The sequence below is a fragment of the Cervus canadensis genome, chromosome 4 (assembly GCF_019320065.1).
Source record: "Cervus canadensis isolate Bull #8, Minnesota chromosome 4, ASM1932006v1, whole genome shotgun sequence".
Taxonomy (NCBI): domain Eukaryota; kingdom Metazoa; phylum Chordata; class Mammalia; order Artiodactyla; family Cervidae; genus Cervus; species Cervus canadensis.
Window position 1 is genome coordinate 350860 of NC_057389.1, and position 22013 is coordinate 372872.

The following is a 22013-nucleotide window of genomic DNA, read 5'->3' on the forward strand; positions in this document are numbered from 1 at the left end:
TTAGTCTGCTATTTTATCAATCTTCTGGCTTTCCAAGTAAAGTCATATTCCTTGCCTCAGCACCTCGGCTCTGATTAATCAGCCTGTTGTGAGGCATGAAGAGCGAGCTTGGACTTGGTAACAATCCCACATGCCTTGCAGTCAAAAAATCAAAATAGAAAATGAAAGCAATATTGTAACAGATTCAATAAAGACTATGAAAATGGACCATATAAAAAGATCTGAAACCAAAATCCAGAAGGAACTCAGTGGTTGTCTGAAATATTTAGAAAGGAGTTCGTGCCCCTCTTGCCCATACCCCATGAAGCCACACTGGACATTTAGGCCCTGTCCATTCAGGACACCCTCTCCACAACCCAGCTGGAGGTGCTCTGCCCCCACTGCCCACCTGGGTCTCAGGAGTAGAAGAGACACAGTCTAGGGGGTCTCTTCTCTGGTCCAGGGGAGCGTCACACCAGCCACCCTGTCTCCCTGCCCATAATAAATAAGGAGGTTGTTGGCACCTGGGTGAGAGATGTTGTGGGCACCTGGACTGCCTCATCTTTGTGATTTGAGGTGAAGACAACACAGAAGGAGAACCAGCCAAGAAGGATCCAGGAAGCAGTAAACCCCTGTTCACAGGGACTGTGTGAGACCAAAGACTCACTGTGCCCAACCTGCTCCCACTTTTGGGAACTGGCCTTTGTCATTCTCTGGGCAGGAGGTGGGAAGGACAACCCGGTCTCTCTTCCACCTCCTGAGACCCAGGTGAGCACTGGGGGCAGAAGCACCTCCACCTGGGGTCCAGAGAGGGTGTCCTGTATGCACAGGGCCTAACCATTCAGTGAGGCCGGCCCTCGTCCACAGTGCACTGACCTGCTACAGGGTCTCGGGTTCCCTGGCATCCAGCTCCCCCATCGCCAACCCCAGCTTGGTGTCTTGGGAGCCCCTCACTGGCGGGCACCCAGCAGGTGAAAGCTGCATGCCCAGCGAGAAGGAGGAGAAGCCGGTGCAGCAGGGGTCCAGCATGGAGTGTCCAAGACCCCTCTGCTCCCCCAGGAACACCCAGCCCCGCCTGCCGTGGGCTTTCTCCTCTTCAGTATGTGTCTTTGTGGCTGATGTTGCCAAACACCTTCCTCTGGAAGAGAAGGCTCCATGACCATGGAAGGGGTGGAGGTGAGGAGGTGCTGTAGCCCTAAACCCAGAGAGCTTCAGAACTAACTTCCCTGAGCCCTGAACGTACTGCCTGTTACATCTGTACCAACCGAGGCTGAGATCCAGGCAGATTCTCTGTGGAAACACTTTCCATGTCCAACAAGAGAACCAAACTAGGCCAAGATCTGGGCAGATTCTCTGTGGAAACACGTTTCATGTCCAACAAGCGAGGACTTGTTAACCCACAGCTGAACCCTGACACGTGGGATGTGCTGTAACTGTGGAGACTGCAGGGAAGGTGTTTGAGAGGCTTCTTCCCGGGCGGCTCCCCGAGGCCCCTGGAGTTACTGGACCCAGAAGGGGAGCACTCTTGCTTCTCTCTTCACTGCAGGCCAGACGGTGCCCCCAATCACACAGCCCTGCTCCTCTGCCTCCCTGAGTTCAACAGAAATCCCCCCGGTCATGAGCCCAAAGCACAGTCTTCTTGGTGAGCAGAGCAGAGGCCGGTGGGAAGAGGGGTGGAGGCTGAAAGCTTCTTTGTAGAGGAAAAACACGGATGTGTGTTCCCGTGTGTGGTGGCCGGATGCTGCAGTAATTGGTGTTCTCCACACATTTATGGGTGGGTTTTAGTTTCTGTATTTTCTAAATTTCTTGTTTTTTAAACAGCTGCATATTATGAGAAAATTTTGCAATCAAGCATGAGCACTTGCAAAATAAGATCTTTTTTTTTTTTCTTTTCCTAAAATTTTGCAGTTTTCAATGGTGACGGATGAATAGCCTCCTACTTTTCAGTATTCATTTAATTGGCTGTGCTGGTTCTTAGCTGTGGCATGCAGGGCCTTCAGTTGCAGCATGTGGGATCTAGTGCCCTGACCAGGGGTTGAACGTGGCCCCCTGTGTTGGGAGCTCAGAGTCCTAGCCTCTGGATCAGCAGAGAATGCTGCGATCTCCTACTTAAAGCAAGGTTATTTATTTATTTCAGCTTGCTGGGTCTTCGCTGCTGTGCGGGCTTTTCTCTGGCTGTCGGGCATGGGGGCTGCTCTCTCGTTTCTGCGCTGAACTTCTCCCTGTGGCGGCTGCCCTGGTTGGGAAGCAGAGACTCTAGGCTCTTGGGCTGCAGTAGTTGTGAACGGACTTAGTTGCTCCACGGCACGTGGGGTCTTCCCAGATCAGGGACTGAACCCATGTCTCCTGCATTGGCAGGTGGATTCTTAACCACAGCACCACCAAGGGAGTCATTCCCCTCCCCGCTTCCTGCCAACATCCCCCTTTAAGAAAAGACTAAAAATAATCTGTTTAGTAAGTTTTCAGGAGTCTGAGCTCTGGGGTCAGCGTCTGGGTGTCATTCTCCCAAAGGCATCTTGGCTTCAGATACTGGCTGGGCTCATGAGTCCAGTAAGCAGGGCAGGTCTGGTGGCTGAAGACAGGCTTGGCCTCTGGAGCTCTGCCCTCACCGACTCACCCAGGGTACCCGAGCCCCTGCAGCCAAGCAGAGCCGCGCGCAGGCGGGGCTGGTACAGCCACAGGGACACGGTGGTCAGGGTGGAGCGTGCGGCGGAGGCAGCTGGCTGTCCGTCCCATGACTGCTGGTGTCCTGTGTGACCGTGCAGGGCAGTCACGGTGTCAGGTGGGGCCTGGCCGCTGTCCTGGGGACAGGATGGGACCTCAGAGAGCTCGCATCCCCACTCCCCATCTCCCAGCTCCGCTTCAGATCATGGCTTGTGGCTGCTGGCAGCTCCCTGTGCTGGGAGGCTATGTAAAGCACCAGCCTCCTTGCTCAAGGTCAGCTGAGACCCCCAGTTCTGGGGTCACACATCATCTGTGCCACCATCCAGGTCATCCCACTTCTGTGAGGGAGGGCCTGTGTGGGGCTGTGGGTGATGGTGGATTTGGGGGTGTTGTGGGCTGGCCCCAGGATTCAGCTTTTTGAGGGGAGGGGAGCGGAGGGGACGGGAGGGAGAAGCTTTGACCTGCTCAGCCTTCCAGGGGATTCCAGGCATAGCTCTGGTGGGAGGTGCAGCTGAGAAGCCCCTGCAGGTTTCTGGATCCCCACCGTTGTTCAGTTGAAGCCCCTCTGCCTACACCACCCCTAACTCTCCCTCCCGTGGCCCCGGCCCGAAGCCACAGAAGATGGGGAGTTTACGTGGCTTCCCTTCCTGTAGGGAAACCAAGCCACAGACAAACACGTTCCTTTAAGAAAGCATAGAAACCCGAAAATAATAGTGGGTGCTTATTACTGACTCGGGTCATGTAGAGACGCTTCATAAGCCTGGCAAACGGAGGGAACTGAGGGCCGTTGCCCCGAGTCCTAGACTTCGCACCCTCCGCCCCCCCGCACCGTGTCCCACTCTCCCCTTGGTGTCTTCTGGTGGCCGGGCGGACTTCAGCCTCCTGAACCCCTTCTGGAAGGATCAGGCCAGGGCAGAGGTCATTCACAGAGGGGAGGGTGTGGTCGACCTTAAGAACCCCATTGCCCCCACTCTGTGTCGGAGCTCAGTTCCGGGTCTGAGCAAGCGTGGCTTCCTGGTGCTGTCCCCACCCTCACTCACCCAGGGTGCGGGGGCTTTGTGTCCACCTTCTCCCCTCGTGCAGCCCAGTCACCCCAGGACCCGTGATGTGTGTGCATCTGCTCTGCTCACAGCGCACCCCGGGGCCCATCAGACTTCACTCATGAAAGGGAAGTGTAAGGATGAACTATTACATGGTTAAGAATTTCAAGGTTGCAACAGCGTTGTCCAGAGCCTACGGGCACGGGTACGGGGCCCATGCAGAGAGAAGCCGCGGTGTGGGCTTCAAGGACCCTCCGTGTGGGGGTGGGATGGGGGCCGGACAGGGATTTTCTGCAAATGCGGCTCCAGGCTCTGTTCTCAGCAGGGTTGACGACTGTGGGCACTGCCTGTCTGTGGAGGGGCCCTGGGGCTGCCCAGCCCAGCAGGAAGGGCAGGGGTGGGAATGGAGGTCGGCCTCCCTTAGCACCCCTGACCTCACACCCCCTCATCAGGGCAGCCCAGTGCCTAAACAGCCTCTTCCTCGTCTAGCTCTAAAGACCTGGAAGGTGTGGGGGCTGAAGGACATGCAGAAAACAAATTGTGTAAAGCAATTATCCTTCTATTAAAAAATAAAAAAAGATTAAGGAAAAAAACACAAAGGAAAGCAAAGGTGGGTCTTGCGTTCTCAGCCAACCTCTGCCAGATTCCGCCTGTGCTTCCGCATCAGACCAAAAGGCTGGTGCTCCCACCTCGTATCACAGATGAGAATAGAGACACAGAGAGGTTGAGCATCTTGCCCCAGCTCACACAGCTGCTGGGGGCAGGGCTGAGAACTGGACCCCTGAGGTCAAATCTGGAGTCCAGATGCTGTGATGACCCGGAGGGAGTGGCAGAGACCAGATGGCCCATGCTGAGCCAGGCGCGCACATACACACACACACGTGCACGTGGCCTTCACCTTTGCGGCTACAGAAGTCAGAGGAAACCAGAGGGCAACCAGGAGAGGCCAAAGGAGAGCGAAGGCTATAAGGAGGAGAGGCCACACTTCCCAGGAGGCCAGGGAATTCCTTTCCCTGGTGAGTCTGACTCCACTCTGCATTCCTCTCCCTGGACACAGGAACTGACTGTCCAGTGACCTAACTGACTTGGCTCCAGAATTATGCCTTCCCAGGGGTTCAGCTACGACTGGACTCCACTGCTGTCAGTGATAAGGGGGGAATGAGTACATAGTCTGGGCTTCAGATTTGTTTGGAGACAAAATTTATTAGAAGAGAAGTACTAAAAAACCACAAAGGCAATTGGCCTGAACATCTCCAGAAAACTTAAGAAACCCTCTGCTGTTTATCTACCTCCTCTCCTGTCACGAAAGTGGAAGGTCTATTTAACAAGTAATTCTGTGCTTATCACACTCTTTCTTTAAAATATTTATTATATATTTATTTATTCGGCTGTGCTGTGTCTTAGTTGCAGCCTGTGGGAGCTAGTTCCCCAATCAGGTATTGAACGTGGGTCTCTGCATTGGAGTCTTGGCAACTGGACCACCTGGGAAATCTCTCGTGATACTTCTGGGGATACTAACGGGTCTCAGACCTCCTCTGAGGCCCCCTTAGAGCAGAGGCATGGGGTGGCTGCAGTAATCCTCCTGAGGCTAAGGTGTGGTTTGATGGTCTTGACTCACTCACACTCCCTACAAACAAAGGACTTCTCCCCTGTGTGTGTCCTCTGGTGTCTGATGAGGATGGACTTCTGACTGAAGTTTCGCCCACACTCCCCACAAACATAGGGCTTCTCCCCTGTGTGTGTCCTCTGGTGGGTGATGAGGACGGACTTCTGACTGAAGCTTCGCCCACACTCCCCACAAACATAGGGCTTCTCCCCTGTGTGTGTCCTCTTGTGTGAGATGAGGACGGACTTCTGACTGAAGCTTCGCCCACACTCCCTGCAAACATAGGGCTTCTCCCCTGTGTGTGTCCTCTGGTGTCTGATGAGGACGGACTTCCCTGAAGCTTCGCCCACACTCCCTGCACACATAGGGCTTCTCCCCTGTGTGTGTCCTCTGGTGTCTGATGAGGACTGACTTCCAATGGAAGCTTCGCCCACACTCCCCGCAAACATAGGGCTTCTCCCCTGTGTGTGTCCTCTCGTGTGAGATGAGATGAGCCTTCTGACTGAAGCTTCGCCCACACTCCCCGCAAACATAGGGCTTCTCCCCTGTGTGTGTCCTCTGGTGTCTGATGAGGACTGACTTCTGACTGAAGCTTCGCCCACACTCCCCGCAAACATAGGGCTTCTCCCCTGTGTGTGTCCTCTTGTGTGAGATGAGATGAGCCTTCTGACTGAAGCTTCGCCCACACTCCCCGCAAACATAGGGCTTCTCCCCTGTGTGTGTCCTCTGGTGTCTGATGAGGACTGACTTCCAGCTTCGCCCACACTCCCCGCAAACATAGGGCTTCTCCCCTGTGTGTGTCCTCTGGTGTCTGATGAAATCTGACTTCTGACTGAAGCTTCGCCCACACTCCCCGCAAACATAGGGCTTCTCCCCTGTGTGTGTCCTCTCGTGTGTGGTGAGACTTGACCTGTCCTTGGAGCCTTGCCCACACTCTCCATATGTGACTCTCATAATCCCCGAGACCCCTGCCCCCGTGAGTAATGTGACTGTGTCCTCTGGATTCAGTTTCTGGCTTGTGCTGGGCTCGTCTTTCATTCTCTCATGCACCCCAGAACCCCCCATTTGTCCTCCGATTGAGTAGGAAGAGGCCCTTGAAATCCTCTTCAGCCTTACGCTTTTCAGCAACGGTTGGGGCATGGCCTTGGTCTTGTGACCCTCAGGTTTGTCGCTCGGGCTGTGTGGATCTGAATATCGCTGATTTTGATTGCCTGGGCAGGGATCCTCTGGTTGGAGGAGGTCTCTTTCAGATGGTCTCAGGAGGGTCTGAGACGGGTGACTGCGTTGGGTGTGTTGGCTGAGGAATTTCTGACTGGAGAAGGCCAGAGAGCAGGAGGCACATGGGTGGATCTTGGGCTTCAGTTCTGCTGAAAGAGGAAGCTTTTGGTCAGGTAGCTGGTTTGCCGTGGTCAGGCCTGCCTCACTAATTATCTAAGTGTTGACAGTGCACGATTTGTCGCCCATTGAGTGTGTCTTTATAGTCCACTTTTCCACTCCACTCTTATTCTCTACATCTACAGAAATAAGGAAGTTGGTGTCAGGGGCCTTTTCTACATATCACCCAGATAGGGACCTTCCAGCAGCATCAGAGGCAGCGTCTCTCCTGATAGAGGTGGATCTGCAGGGACTTTCCCTGCCTGTAAGTATCTGAAAAGTCATGTCACAGTGGCCACAGGTATTTACCCTACTGTGGGATAAGACTTGATGTCTTAGGTGAAATCTCCTGAGTGGCTCCCTGTGAGGAGAAAGGTTCTATTAAGTTAGGGGCGCCTGGCCTGGAGTTCTCTGCATATGGGAGGCAGCACAGGGGGTGGTTACAGCAGGTGTGGGTAAATCTGACTTTGTGGCTCCTTGTTCAAAGAGCAGCCTTTGTGCCGATCTCTGCAGGAAGTGGGTTTGAGACTGGATGAGACCGAGCGGCCCAGGTCCCACTGACTACAGGTCTCTGGCCCCTGCTGCCCAAACAGGTTCACAAGTTGCTCCTGTCTCAGTTTCCCATAAATCATAAAATAAAGGCATATGCTTTCTCAAGCCTCACCAGTACTCATACCTCATTTATTACATTCAGGCTTAGTCCATTTAACGTGCACTAGGAAGCCCTATTTAAAAATACATCTCCAGCCAGACTCTTCACATCCTCACTCGAAAGCATCTTCAGCCAGCCCACTCTCCCCGCGTGTCTGGCAATGAACTGACCTCTGAGGGGCCTCCCTGCTGATGTCATGTCCCCAAAATGAAGCAAAGCATCGTCTTAGCACAGAGAACAAGCTGCTTGCAGCAGAAAGCCGCCCGGTTGTTCTGTGTCACCCAGGAGGACCCCTGGGGCCTGCACGTGGACACAGACCCTGAGGCTTCCGTGTCACATCCAGCCTCCTTCTCGTCCTCTGTGCTTCCTCCCATGACCCCTGGCATGGTCTCTCTTCCCGGCCCTAGGTCTGAGGCACTGGCTGCTCCCCTGTCTGGAATCCTTACCCACGGGTGTTATCTGTGCACAGACCCTGCCCCACCGTCCTGCACCACACCCCACCCTCTGCTCACGCTGACCCGAGGCAGGTTCCCTGCGCTGTTTTTCCTCAGAGCACCAGCCCCTGTCTGGTGTGAAGCCCCTGCTGCCCCAGGGCAGTGGTTCTGTCTGTTTCGGTGCGTGGAGCTCCGTCTGGCACAGAGTGTGAACTCAAATGACAACAAACTGGAACAGTAACTGAATGCACATCACTGTACATGTGTCGTTTAGAAATGGGACGAAATGAGGAAGAAACAGGTAAAGGGCAGAGAGCTCGTAGGTGCTAGAAATGTTGCTTTTTGCTGCTCAGCCTTTCAGCAGAAGGTGATGTTACACATTTTTTTGCATGAAATATTAAAAATTAGAACTAGCATTTTTAATATAAAAATTTTTCCTAACAATCATGAAAAGAATCAAATTCTGAGGCATTTTAATTGCAACTCAACTGACTTTACACTGGATTGTCCTCTGCTTTGAAATCGGACCACGGAGGCTCCCAGGATGGGGTGGGGTGCTGGAAGAGGGCTGACACTCACCTCTCCCGGCCGCGAGCTCACTCTTCCCCCTGCTGTCCCGCTTGATGCCAAGGTCCTGACCATACTCGTCCCCGTACCAGACCAGCAGCTCACAGCCCGGCCTGACCACCTGGCAGGTTCGGTAGAAGATCTGCCCGTGATACTGGAAGGCCACAAGGTTCTGTTCCTCGTCGTCCCGGGCACAGTTCACATACCTGGGGGCGAGGCCGGGAAAGGGAAAGAAACCTCAGGTGATGAGTGCCCTCCACTCTCCGACCATGCCCAGCTCCTTGCCTTCCGCCTCTGAGGCCGCCCCTCATGTGGACCTTCTGTTCACACCTTCGACCAGGCCATGTGAACTCCCATGCCTTTCTCTCCTTACCTAATTAGCCATTTTCCGGAGCCCAGTTCCAGACTCATCTCCACCTGGACTGTCCTTGAGGCTGGTGACCTCCAGCTCCTCTAAACTCTGAATTAAGTTCTCTTTCATCCACAGGACTTGGTGCTCCTTGGCTAACACGCAGCCCTCAGAACTCACCCCAGCCTGCTTTCTCTCCCGAGGCTTTCTCCCATCTCCCCACGTGTATCCAGAGTCCTATTCGCTTCCCCACCCCCTCCCACAGAAACTTGGAGAGAGCTCTGATATAGCTTGAGACACGGAACAGTAATTGTTTGTTCACTGTCTGCCTGCCCTGATGAAAGGGAGGCCCTCAGAGAATGGCCCCACTCAGGGCCATCCTGCCTCCCATTCCTTCTGAGGCCTCAGGGCCCACTTCTCACTGGAACCAAGCCTGAAGAGGTTGTTGCCCACATAGAGTCAAGGTCTCCTGTATTAGGTTTTCCTGGCGCTGTGTAGTTACTCAAAGATAGAAAAAATAAGGTTACTGTTCCTAAAATCAATTGGCTAATGTCTGTTTGCAGTATGTTCTCCAAAAGGACATGGGTTGTGTGATCTGCTTCAGTAACGAAGTGCACTGTCTAAACCGAAACATAAAATGCATGGTAAATGTCCATTAAGTGAGTTAAAGTGTCCCTGGTGAATCTAGACTCCTCAAGTTGTTTTCAAGTCCACCAGTTTTGTTCAGCATATAGACTTGTATCTTGACGGCACATGCCATATTTTTATTTCCTTCTTTCTAGTGTCTTTTGAAATGAAAGAGCATGATATGGAGGGAAAAGAGGAAGGAAGATGTGAAAGCTGTGGAGGGAGCCGGGTTGAGAAGGAAAGGGGCGTGGGATGGAGGGAGTCTCAATGTCTCCACACTGCAGACTCACTGCACTCACCTCATCCAGTTGGCCCAAGACGTGTCCTTTCCATCCACATACTCGTATCAGTTTCTCCCTTTGGTAATCTGAGTGTCAGAGAAAGAGTTACAAGCTTCCCTCTTTCTTTTATTTGTTTTTTGGTAGGAAGCAGTAGAAGAGCTATTTCCCTCTGTAGTCATTGGTGCTTTTCAGCCTGCATGGATTCACCTGCCAGTCGGACCACACGGTAAGCCCCTTACTCATCATTCCAAGTCTGAGTCTCTTGGTTCATTGAAGGCAAGGGCTCCACAAGGGAGGAGTCACTTCTGTGTGTCTGTACACTGTGGTCCCACCTCTCCTCTGACCTTTAGATAGAAGTCCTGTGAGTGTGTACCACGGTGTTCCCACCTCTCCTCTGACATTTAGATAGAGGTCCTGAGTGTCTGTAAACTGTGGTCCCACCTCTCCTCTGACATTTAGATGGAGGTCCTGAGTGTCTGTACACTGTGGTCCCACCTCTCCTCTGACCTTTAGATAGAGGTCCTGAGTGTCTGTACACTGTGGTCCCACCTCTCCTCTGATCTTCAGATAGAGGTCCTGTGTGTTTCTACACTGTGGTCCCATCTCTCCTCTGATCTTTAGATAGAGGACCTGAGTGTCTGTACACTGTGGTCTCACCTCTCCTCTGATTTATAGATAGAGGTCCTGAGTGTCTGTGCACTCTGGTCTCCCTCTCATCTTTAGATAGAGGTCCTGAGTGTCTGTACACTGTGGTCCCACCTCACCTCTGATCTATAGATAGAGGTCCTGAGTGTCTGTACACTGTGGTCCCACCTCTCCTCTGATCTTTAGATAGAGGTCCTGAGTGTCTCTACACTGTGGTCCCACCTCTCCCCTGATCTTTAGATAGAGGTCCTCTATCTCTGTACACTGTGGTCCCACCTCTCCTCTGACCTTTAGATAGAGGTCCTGAGTGTCTGTACACTGTGGTCCCACCTCTCCTCTGATCTTCAGATAGAGGTCCTGAGTGTCTGTACACTGTGGTCCCATCTCTCCTCTGATCTTTAGATAGAGGTCCTGAGTGTCTCTACACTGTGGTCCCACCTCTCCTCTGATCTTTAGATAGAGGACCTGAGTGTCTGTACACTGTGGTCTCACCTCTCCTCTGATTTATAGATAGAGGTCCTGAGTGTCTGTGCACTGTGGTCCCATCTCTCCTCTCATCTTTAGATAGAGGTCCTGAGTGTCTGTACACTGTGGTCCCACCTCACCTCTGACCTTTAGATAGAGGTCCTGAGTGTCTGTACACTGTGGTCCCACCTCTCCTCTGACCTTTAGATAGAGGTCCTGAGTGTCTGTACACTGTGGTCCCACCTCTCCTCTGACCTTTAGATAGAGGTCCTGAGTGTCTCTACACTGTGGTCCCACCTCTCCTCTGACCTTTAGATAGAGGTCCTGAGTGTCTGTACACTGCGGTTCCACCTCTCCTCTGACCTTTAGATAGAGGTCCTGAGTGTCTGTACACTGCGGTTCCACCTCTCCTCTGACCTTTAGATAGAGGTCCTGAGTGTCTGTAGACTGTGGTCCCACCGCTAATCTGACCTTTAGATAGAGGTTCTGAGTGTCTCTACACTGTGTTCCCTCCTCTCCTCTGACCTTTAGATAGAGGTCCTGAGTGTCTCTAAACTGTGGTCCCACCTCTCCTCTGACCTTTAGATAGAGGTCCTGAGTGTCTGTAGACTGTGGTCCCACCGCTAATCTGACCTTTAGATAGAGGTTCTGAGTGTCTGTACACTGTGTTCCCTCCTCTCCTCTGACCTTTAGATAGAGGTCCTGAGTGTCTCTACACTGTGGTCCCACCTCTCCTCTGACCTTTAGATGGAAGTCCTGTGTTCACGCCCAGGGCACACAGTACACAGGGCTGACTCTGTCATTGCCGACCGGGTTATCACTATCTGCATCCTCGCATGTAGACATGAAGTACCCCCCACCACACATAAGCGGTTAGACCCCAGAGGACAGGGAAACGGGTGCTTCTCACCAGCCAGGCGTATCCACTCTTGGCGGCCTCTTCATCGTCTGTGATCTTGCCCTCATAGGGACCAAAGTTCAGGCCCAGCGGCAGATCTGATGCCTCGTTCCACACTCCAAGCCCAGCGTCAGGGATGCCCGACAGTCTGATGCTTAACCCAGGGGGCAGCGTGAGGGCTGAGCGACTGGCATGCCCCTTTTCCACTGCACAGTCCTTTACAAAGGTTGGGGGCCCATGGGCAGCACAGCTGTCTATGAAGAAGTTCTGACACTCCTCACAATCTGGAGGTGAGAACAGGGAATGAGAGGAGGTATAGTGATGTTGCTGGTCATAACGACCTTCAGAAGGAACTGGGGCATTCATGGCATTTGGCTTCGATCCTGCACCCCAAGTCATAGAGGAAGGGGATGGCTGGGGGACCAAATGGTGGGGTGAGGTTAGTGGACCAAATCTCCTAGCCGCTTCTCCATGAGTGGGCCAGCGGGGTCACTCACAGAGGTAGTCGTCATCCTGGGGCTCGCTGACCTCTTGGTACACGTGGCCCTTTCTTTCCCGTAGACTGTACCTCCTCACTCCAGTCTCCTTTCTTCTGAGTTCTAAGATGGAGAACAGAAGCTAAGCAAGACTGGCGGGGTCTGGGGAGTTAGTCCCTGTTTTATCAGAAAGTGTGAGATCTCCTACCTGTCCATTTATACACTTTGTGAAAACCTTCTTGCATGTATTTTTCAAACTTTTACTTTTGTAATATTATGTTTTAATGTTACATTATTTGTTTCTTGGCCACACTGCATGGCTTGTGGGATCTTAGTTCCCTGACCGGGAATGGAACCCACACCTCCTGCAGTGGAAGCGTGGAGTCTTAACCACTTAACCCCCAGGAAGTCCCTCCTCTATACTTTGTTTCTTCTCCCTTTAACTACTGGTTCAGGAGACTGAGGCTCCAGTGACCACAGGTGTCCAGTTCAGTGATAGTGTCCTGCACTTCCCGTTAGTAGGTTTAACATTCCAACCTTCCTACTTAGGAAATAGTTCACCGACACATCTACTCAGAAAATATATGATAAGGGCACATGACATGTAAGGCATTGAGCAGAGGTCTGGGCATAAACACTAACAAAGCATGGTCCCCATCATCACAGCTGGGTTTATCGAACTACTTGTAGGTGTCAGACTTTTGCATTTAATGTAAGGCTTTCAAGCACTGCATGAGTTAGGTATCCTTATCTTCACTTTACACATAGCAATCAGGACCTCAGAAAATGTATAAGATTTTCCCAAGGCCCCAGTGCTAACTTCATGTATCAGATCGGTCCACCTTAAACTCCCACCTACCCAAAGTCCATGCCACACACCTAGGTCATACTTATTAGGTTTTCTACAGGGATTAGAGGAATTAATTAGAGGAACTCCCCAAACTTTGTCTTACCGACTTTTTGTCTGGGGTGCTGTCCAGGGGTCCTTGCTTTTCTGTGATGGGGCACTGGTTTCTGAGCCTGCTTGGAGCCACTTGTCTTCAGTGATTTTGCTGCTCCCAGCAATTCCTTCAAACTAGATTCCTTACTTAATGGTGCCCTGGACATTCTCTTCCATGTGAGTAAAAGACAACATGCATTTCTTTAGTTCTTTAGGATTTTATGAAGTGTTTTGACATGCATGACTTTAGTTAATACTTTGACAATTCTTGGAAATACCTGATTTTGGGGGGGTTGGGTCTGAACACTGGAGTGTAACAAAAGGACCTAGGTGGATAGTGAATCAAAACTAGAATCCATTTCTTAAGGTTCTTCCCCTTCAACTTTCTGCATAAAATTGAGAGCAAGGCAGGGAGAATAGCTGGAGGTCAGGGAAAGAAGAGGCTAAGGGCTCGTAGAGAGATCTGGGGTTTCTATTAATTAGTGGCCATTTGATGGACGAGGAAGTATGGAAAATTACAGAGGGGAGAAACCACATCTGGAAAATAAGGTGACAAAGCCGTGAGATTAAGAAGAGAAAAGACGATCGGCAGAAACACATTTAGACAATAAAGAAAATGAGATGAAAGTTGCAGGTTGCCATGTCCTAGAGACAATGTTTGGAATTAAAGTAGCTGGTCTCATCAGTTCTCCTTGAACAAGGCTGTATGACTAGCTGGTTCTGCTCAGTTTCCTGATCCATTCATTGGTATACAGGCTAATTCCTAATATTATAGGGACATGAAATTTAATAACCTTTACCAAATTGTTGTGTGAGCTATTTAATACAGTAAGAACATGAGCGTACATCCCTGGTATCAATTTATTCCCTAAACTGCATCTATATTTGAAGTCTAGCTCACAGATATTATCTTCAGCATTCTTTGACCTCTCTACTCCTAGATGAATGCTTAAATGTGGAGTCACTCATTCACAAAACATTCAGGGGGCCCTCAGGGGCTTTGAGCTGGGCCTGGACTTCTGAGAATGAATGCGGGTGGGCTAGGCTCTCAAAGCTCACAACACAGGGGCAGGCTAAACAAATGATTCCAAACAGGAGAGTTGCCTATTAGAGCTCAGAGGAGGAGCTGTTACTCCTCCTGCAAGAAGGAGCATTTGAAATGATGCCCAGATGATGAGTTTCTACTCAAAAGTGGGTAATCTATGTGACGTCCTTCCGTTATTTTCTTATTTGTTGCTTTTCACTCATAAACCTGAGGCTTCTCAGGGTTGCGAGTTGCTTCATCTTATTGGAGTGGGAGGCCCTGAGGTAGGGATCCTGTCTCCTTCTTCATCCTGGACCATCCACTCTACAAACTGCCCAGCATGTCCTTAAGCTTCCCTTAGTCAGATGTCTTAGCATATCCCTCCCTAGCACAGCACAAAAGAACTGAGGTTGAAAACATCTCTCAGATGAATGATATAAAGATGTATGAATAAGCTTAATAGAACCATGGAAACTTTAATCATTTTTTAAGTAGTTTAGAAAAAGTCCTTTGCTTTAGATTGCACTACCAGTGATACGGTGATCTTGGGTATATAATCAATCATTTTTTTTTTTTTTTTTACCTCAGTTTTGTGATCTATAATGCTGATAGCTATATACCTACTTATAGGTACTATAGGATTGATTTAAGGTTTAAGCAAGTTTATTCACATAAAATGCTTAAAGTCTGAAATATTATGAAAATATTGTAGCAACAGAACAGCCTACTACTGCTGTTGTTCTTACTAACTGTAAAGATGGTGATGATGTCAGACAGTGTGCTAAAGATCCAGGGCAGGAAGGCAGCCGTCTCCAGGATCTCTGTGTTTTCTCCTATTCTCACCTGTGCCTGGATCCATGAGGAGGACATTTTGGCAACAGGATTTGGGAAATACTCACCTTCTGGTGTTTACTGTGCTCCACTCTGAAGGCCATTGAAGAAGGTTTACCTAAAAATGATGAGAATCAGTGTTTTGGTTGGGAAATGTTTAAAAACTCTGGGTGTTTTAATTAGGGACACATAATCCTAAGCCAGAGAGTGACAAAGACAATGATTACCAAAGGAGGAATGGAAATGATTTCTGTATCATCAACTTCCATGGTTCCACTGGGAGCATAACATAATTTTCTTAAAATTAAAAAAAAATATGAAACTTCATCTGTGCCTCATCTGATGTTCATAAAGTATCTAATAAATTTACTAGTCTTTCATGTCAAAAGCACTCATCAATGTAGAAATACGAGGAAGTTAATGCAATATAATAAAGGTCATATATTGAAAGTCTACCTCTAACATCCTAGTCATCAGTGAAAACCTGAAAACTTCTACGATCAAGGAAAAAAGGCAAGGATGCCTGATATCTACATTTCTGTTCACCATAATATTAGAACTCCTAGCCAGGGCTTTAGGTTAGAAATGGAAACAAAAGGCTTCCATTGGAAAGAAAGAAGTAAAATTATGTCTGTTCACAGGGGCATGGTTTTATGTGCAGAAATATCTTTAAATCCACACACACAAAAATCCTGCACAGAAAGTTGCACTGTACAAAATCAACATTCAAATATCTTTCCATGCATGAAGAATGACCATTCCACAAAGGAAAATAAGAAAACAATCCTATTTATTTTTTATTTTTTTAAAGCTATACTGAACAGCTAAATTAAAAAAACAATATATTTATTTTTATTTATTTGTTTGTGCCAGGTCTTTGTTGCGGCATGTGGGATCTAGTTCCTTGACTAGGGACTGAACCCAAGTTCTCTGCACTGGGAGTGTGGAGTCTTAGCTACTGGACAAATAATCTTATTTATAATAGCATTGAAAAGAATGAAGTAATTAGGAGTAAACTTAAGGAGATGAGAGACTTATATGTTGGAAACTACAAAATACTGCTGAAAGGAATCTGATGTAAATAAACAGATAGATGTCTCATGTTTATGGATTTAGAGGCTTAATATTATTAAGCTGTTCATACTACCCAAAGCAATTTAAAGATTCAAAGCAATTCCTATTAAAATCCCAATGGAATTTTTTTCAGATATAGAAAATCCATCCAACAGTTAACACGGAATCTCAGAGCACCCCAAATAGGCAAAGCAATCTTAGAAAGGGTAGAAAGCTCATTCCAGATGAGAATAGATCTCCCTGAGTATTCCCACGAAATACTAGCACAAGAGTACAGCGGAACCAAAAGAGTGTAGATTTGGCAAAAAATGTGTGCTTAGTCGCTCAGTCTTCTTGACTTTTTGTGACCTTTTGGACTGTAGCCCACCAGGCTCCTCTGTCCAGGGGATTTCTCAGGCAAGAACACTGGACAGGGTTGCCATTTCATTCTCCAGGGTATATTCTTAACCCATGGAGAGAACCCGCATCTCCTGGGTCTCCTGCACTGAAGGGAGATTCTTCACCTGCTGAGCCACTGAGGAAGCTGGCTGGCATAAAGACAGATATGTCAATCAATGGAACAGTATAGACAGCCAGAAATACTCTTGGATACATGGCCTAATGATATTCATCTAGGGTGTCAAGATAATGGGGAAAGTTTAATCCCTGTAAAGAAAGGTGCTGGGCAAACAAAATAACCATATGCAAAATAATGAACATCTTACATCTTGAAGAAAAATCAATTCAGAATGGATTAAAGACCTAAATGCAAGACTTGCTAAGACTCTTAGAAGACAACAAGGGTGAAGCTTCAGGACATTGAATCAGCAATGATTTCTTAGATATGGTACCAAGTGCACAAGTATTAGTAACAAAGTAAAAATAGACAAATGAGATTAATCTTAAAACCTCTGTGCAGCAAAGGACACTGAACAGAGTTGAAAAGGCCACCTATAGGATGGTAGAAAATATTTGTAAAATATGCATCTGATAAGGGGTTAATAAGCATACACCAGTATGAAGGCTAACTTTAAGCCAGGAAGAGACCCTGATGGACCATGATGGAACCTTGATATCAAATTTCCATGCTCCTGCATTGTAAGAAAACAAATTTCTCTGTTTTAAGGAATGCAGTCTTCTTTGTTATGGCAGTCTGGGCTGACTAACAGTGAGAGAAGGAATTGAATAGACATTTTCCAGAGAAAATACACAAATGGCCAACAAACATATGAAAAGATGCTCAGTATTACTAATCAATAGGGAAATACAAATTGAAACCTTCTGTGATGGGCAATGTGTATAAGAAGACAATAGCAAGTTTGGGAAGGATATGGATAAATTGGAACCCTTATACACTATTGTTGGCAATTTGAAATGTTGCAAGCTTTCTAGAAAACAGTATGGAGTTTACACAGAAAGTTAGAACTGCTGTTTGATCTAGCAATCCCACTCAAGAGTGTATTTCCATAAAAAATTTAAAGCAAGATATTGAATAAATAGTGGGCACATGTATGGTCACTGCCTCATTATTCCCAATGGGCAAGATGTGTAAGAAATCTAAATGTTCATTGGTGGATAAAAGATAATGGTTATATATATGATATATGTTATAGCTCTTATATCCACATGCACACAACGGAATGTTTTGAAGCCTTAAAAAAGAATTCTGTCCTATGCTATATCATGGATGGGCCTTGATGATATTATACTATGTGAAATGAACCAATCAAAAAAGACAAATATTGCCTGATTCCACTTCTATGAGGTATCTAAATGAATCAAATCCATGGAAACAGAAAATAAAATCGTGGTTGCCAAGGGCTGTGAGGAGGAACAGTTGGAGAATTGTTACTCAGTGGGTTAGGACTTCAGTCACGCAAGATGTGACATTTCTACAGATTTGTTGTATAGCAATGTGTATATATATCCCTGGTGGCTCAGCAGTAAAAAATCCACCTGCAATGCAGGAGATGCAACAGAGGCAGGCTCAGTCCCTGGGTTGGGAAGATCACCTGGAGCAGGAAATGGCAACCCACTCCAGGATTCTTGCCTAGAGAATCCCACGGACAGAGGAGCCTGGTGGGCTACAGTCTATGGGTAGGCAGAGTCAGACATGACTGAGCCATTAGCACTATGGCAACTAACACTAACGTGCACATAGTTACCAACAGTGTGCCATATACTCAGAAATTGTTAAAAAGGTAAATAAAGACGTGCAGGCGTATGGTGAACCGAGGCATATGTATTCCCTATGAAGAATCTCTCTTCATGTAAAAACCTTTGCAGACAACCAAATATTTATTTTCATGTCCCTTTCCCTAGTTTTAATAGCCTCAGGGAACAGAGGGACTTCCCTGGTGCACAGTGGATGAGAATCTGCCTGCCAATGCAGAGGACACAGGTTTGATGGCTGGTCCAGGAAGATTCCACTTTCTGCGGGGCAGCTAAGCCTGTGTGTCACAAGCTACAGAGCCTGTACATGCTCTGCAACGAGAAGACACTCACCGCAACCAGAGAAAGCCCATGGACAGCAATGAAGACCCATTGCAGCCAAAACTAAATAAATAATTCTTAAAAATCTGGGAGAACAGAAATCCATAGATGGAGAATCATAGAACTGTCTAAATTGTTTTCTGCATTCTAGGCAGATTAACTTTTCTAAACTAATTCAGCAGCAGAAGAGAAGGTGAGCTGCTCACTTCCACTTTATAATAAGAAGTGTACTTCATTTTATTTACCTGATGCCATCTCTGGTCAGTGAAATGTGGGAAAGATCATGGAGAAAAATAGTTCTCTCCAACGTTTCCCAGAATCAAAATAAAGAATTAGTTTAACCTTAGGGTAAAAAGATCATGGGTTTTCTTTTATATACATACAGAAATAATCTTGACATAATATGATAATCATTTCCTCATCGAAGAGGTTTAATCCAATAACCAATGAGATTAGTATTAAATCTGTTTAGTGAATTTATTTCTAAGGTTTCTTTAACGGCCTTTCACTAAGAATGTTTAGCAAAAACACTTCTTTGTAAAAAGAATGATAAATTTTAACCATAAAACTTTTGAGAATTACACTGGAAAACCTATACATTCATCTTCATTCAGACTTATATAAATATTCAGCCACAACCACTTCAGAATGCTGAAAATTATGTTTTCTTTGCTAATGGCTGAGATGTAGTGAGACCTAAGCCCAGGCTGGTTTCAGGAAGACACCTCCACATCCTCCTGGCCTCTCACCTTCCTGCCTTGGTGTCCATTCTTCATCAGAATCCTCAGTGTCATCTACCTGGGGTTTGATGACCTGCCTGCGGTGATGCATGAAATCCGGTCGAGTGGCTTTGAAACCTGGAAAGAAGCAAAATATTTGTCCTAAGAAGGAGAAACAAAGCATAGAAGCAATGGGAAGTGTCACAAAGTCAGGGAATCAGTGGGATGGACTGGGGGAATCTAGAATAAGGCAAGAGGTGAGCTCTGCACTGCAAGGTCAACCTCCCTTTGGTACAAAACTGTAAACATTTCCTCCAGGTTAGTCTCCACACAAAAGGGAACTGTGAGCAGATGAAGCCACCTAAGAGCGGGCCAAGTGAACACTGAGGGTGAAGACCTGTTTCATGTTTCCCAGGCTCACAGGCACCCAGCACTTCCTGTTACCTATAGCAATCAGCGCTTCGTAGTTTCTTTTCACATTCCTATATCGGATTTTTTCCCATTCTCCCATCTCATCCCATTCTTCCTTGGAGAAGTATATGGAGATGTCTTTGAAAGCATCTTTGGCCTAAGGAAAATAATAGATTTCATCAGTGATTTACTAATCTAAGTCAGACCTTAGAGCTGGGCCTTCTCCTCCACCTTTTGTGCAGGGAGTAGCCTGAAGCTACTGGATGGTCTGTGTGAGACAGGGATGAAGGCTTTCCTTCCCGACTATGTCCTGCCTAACTGAACAAACACTGAGCATTTTCCTAACTCTCCCTGGACACAGGGCAGTTGACGAAGCTAGTGTCCTGTTTTGCCCCACTCCACCCCACCATCTCAGACAGGACCAGGTATGCCCATCCTGTGTACAGTCACAGGGGAGTTCACTCAGTTGCCTGGGCAAGCAGTCTGTGGTGCTTCAGGGGCCAGCGCCGTGTCCTTCCTATAGAGCTGGCTTAGAGCTCAGCTTTGCCGCCTCCAACTCTCACCGTGGGCTTCCACTCTCTTGTCCCAGCATCTGCCTCAGTGCTCTCCTCTGGAGACCTGTTCGGCCTCATGGCCATTGGAGTGCTCAAGGCCAAGGTGCCTGTGGAAGAAGCAGGTGCTGAGATAGCCCAGAGCAGTGTCCAGAGCCTGGTCTGTCTTCCTTGGGTGGAGTGTACAGGGCAGGAAGGTGAGGGGAAAGTCAGGGTGAGGGTATTGTTGGGATGGACGGATCCTGACTAGATATGACAGATCAGCCTAATGTGAACTAGATTTGGTTTCTTTGGTTCCCCTACAATTCAGCCCCTCTGAGGGAAGGCACTGGGAGGGATGTGTCTGTGGGAGACGGAGGGATTTTTAATGAGACCCGGAAACCCCTAACTGCTGGACTGGGGTCAGGGTGAAATCAGGGCTCTGTTCCGGTGCAGCGGAGGGAATGTTTCTCCAAGAAGGGTTTTGAGGATCTCCTCCTGCAGACTCAGAAAAATCTGGGCATAACGTAGGTTCTACGTCTAAGGGACAAGTCGCTTGGCTTGAGGAGATCTGGGTCCCACAGGCTGAAGTAACTGGGGTCCTCAGACAGACGGGACTGGGGATCTTTTGTCTGATGTAGAATGTGCAGGGTGAGAAAACTTGGGATCTGTGAGGCTGAGGACATCGGGGGTTTCTTATTAAGGGACTTTATGTCTCCGACAGGCAGGACAGGGTCTTGAGGAGGAAGAGTTTTAAGAGCTCCCAGTCGGAGGTATTCACGGTCTCCGAGGGTGAGGAAATTTGGTCTCTCTGCGGGTGGTACTTTTAGGGTGCCTCAGGCTGAGGGGAACTGGGCTTAATCTAGGTATTTGAGGGTCGCAGCACTAGGGGATTCGCAGTTTCTCTGGGTGGAAGGGACTTGTAATCCCTGAAGCTGACGAGACCAAGCCCCCTTCAGATTAGGACTCAGGTTGCTCAAAGTTGACAGGATTTCGGGCCTCCCACCCTAGAATTTGAAACCATCAGGCTAAGGGTTTATGAGGGCTGCGCAGGGTGCGTTTCCGTCAGCCTCCCCGCTGTCCCGCCACGCTGCCCACCCTGTCCCCAGGAGCGCTAGAGGTTCAGCGAAGTCCAGTCCTTCGGCGCTGAGGTGAAGTGAAGGGCCAGCAGCCTGCCTATACCCTGTCAGGCACAAGCGACCAATCGGCGTTGTGACTGAGGCAGTCTGGCCAATAGGCGCTCGGAGGGTGGGGAGCGCGATGGATGCCCCGCCCCACCGCTCGGGGATTGGCTGCTCTGTGGGCGTGTCTGTCAAGCCTCCAGCGCGCAGGCGCAGTTTGGCTGGTTTCTTTGTTTTCAGGCCTGGCCTCTTAGGCCTGGATCCTCAAGTGGGCGGGTTGTCCTCAGGCTGAATGTTTCTTTCCAGTGCCCTCAACTGGTATATCGGCTCCACCAGACTGTAATCGTGCTCCCGGAGTGTATCCTAGGCCCACCTGTGCCCTACCTTATCAAATCCAGTTTTGGCAAGAACTCTTATGTGGTGAGTACTGCATTATTCAAGGGAAACGGTGTAATTAACTATATTCGGATGAGACACAAGATAAACACCGTGTGGTCAAAGAATTTAAACACAACGCGCGGAATAAGGATGTTAGAAAAAACTTGGAGGATTTTTAACCTGAAAGTGGAAGTGGCACTGATGAGCCATCTATGTATTTAATGTACCTTCAAACTGAGGTATAAATAAAACCTCAAAGCCTTGCAAATGTTTTCTGTAAGCCGAGGCATCGATCTGGAGGAATGTGGATCCACTGAGCTGAGTTTGCCTGACACCTACTGGCTGCACAAGATAAAATAGGGACACTGTTTCTGGCTGTTAGGTAGCTTTGCTCACAGAAAAATAATGTGATTTCCATGTTGGAAGCAAAGTGACTGGCTGTAGAATTAGTGTCAA

At 48.4% G+C, this 22013-nt stretch overlaps 1 pseudogene; it reads right to left on the minus strand.

The window, feature by feature from the left end:
* Positions 1-4999: 4999 nt before the first annotated feature.
* Positions 5000-20160, minus strand: LOC122439401 (annotated as a pseudogene).
* Positions 20161-22013: the final 1853 nt, after the last annotated feature.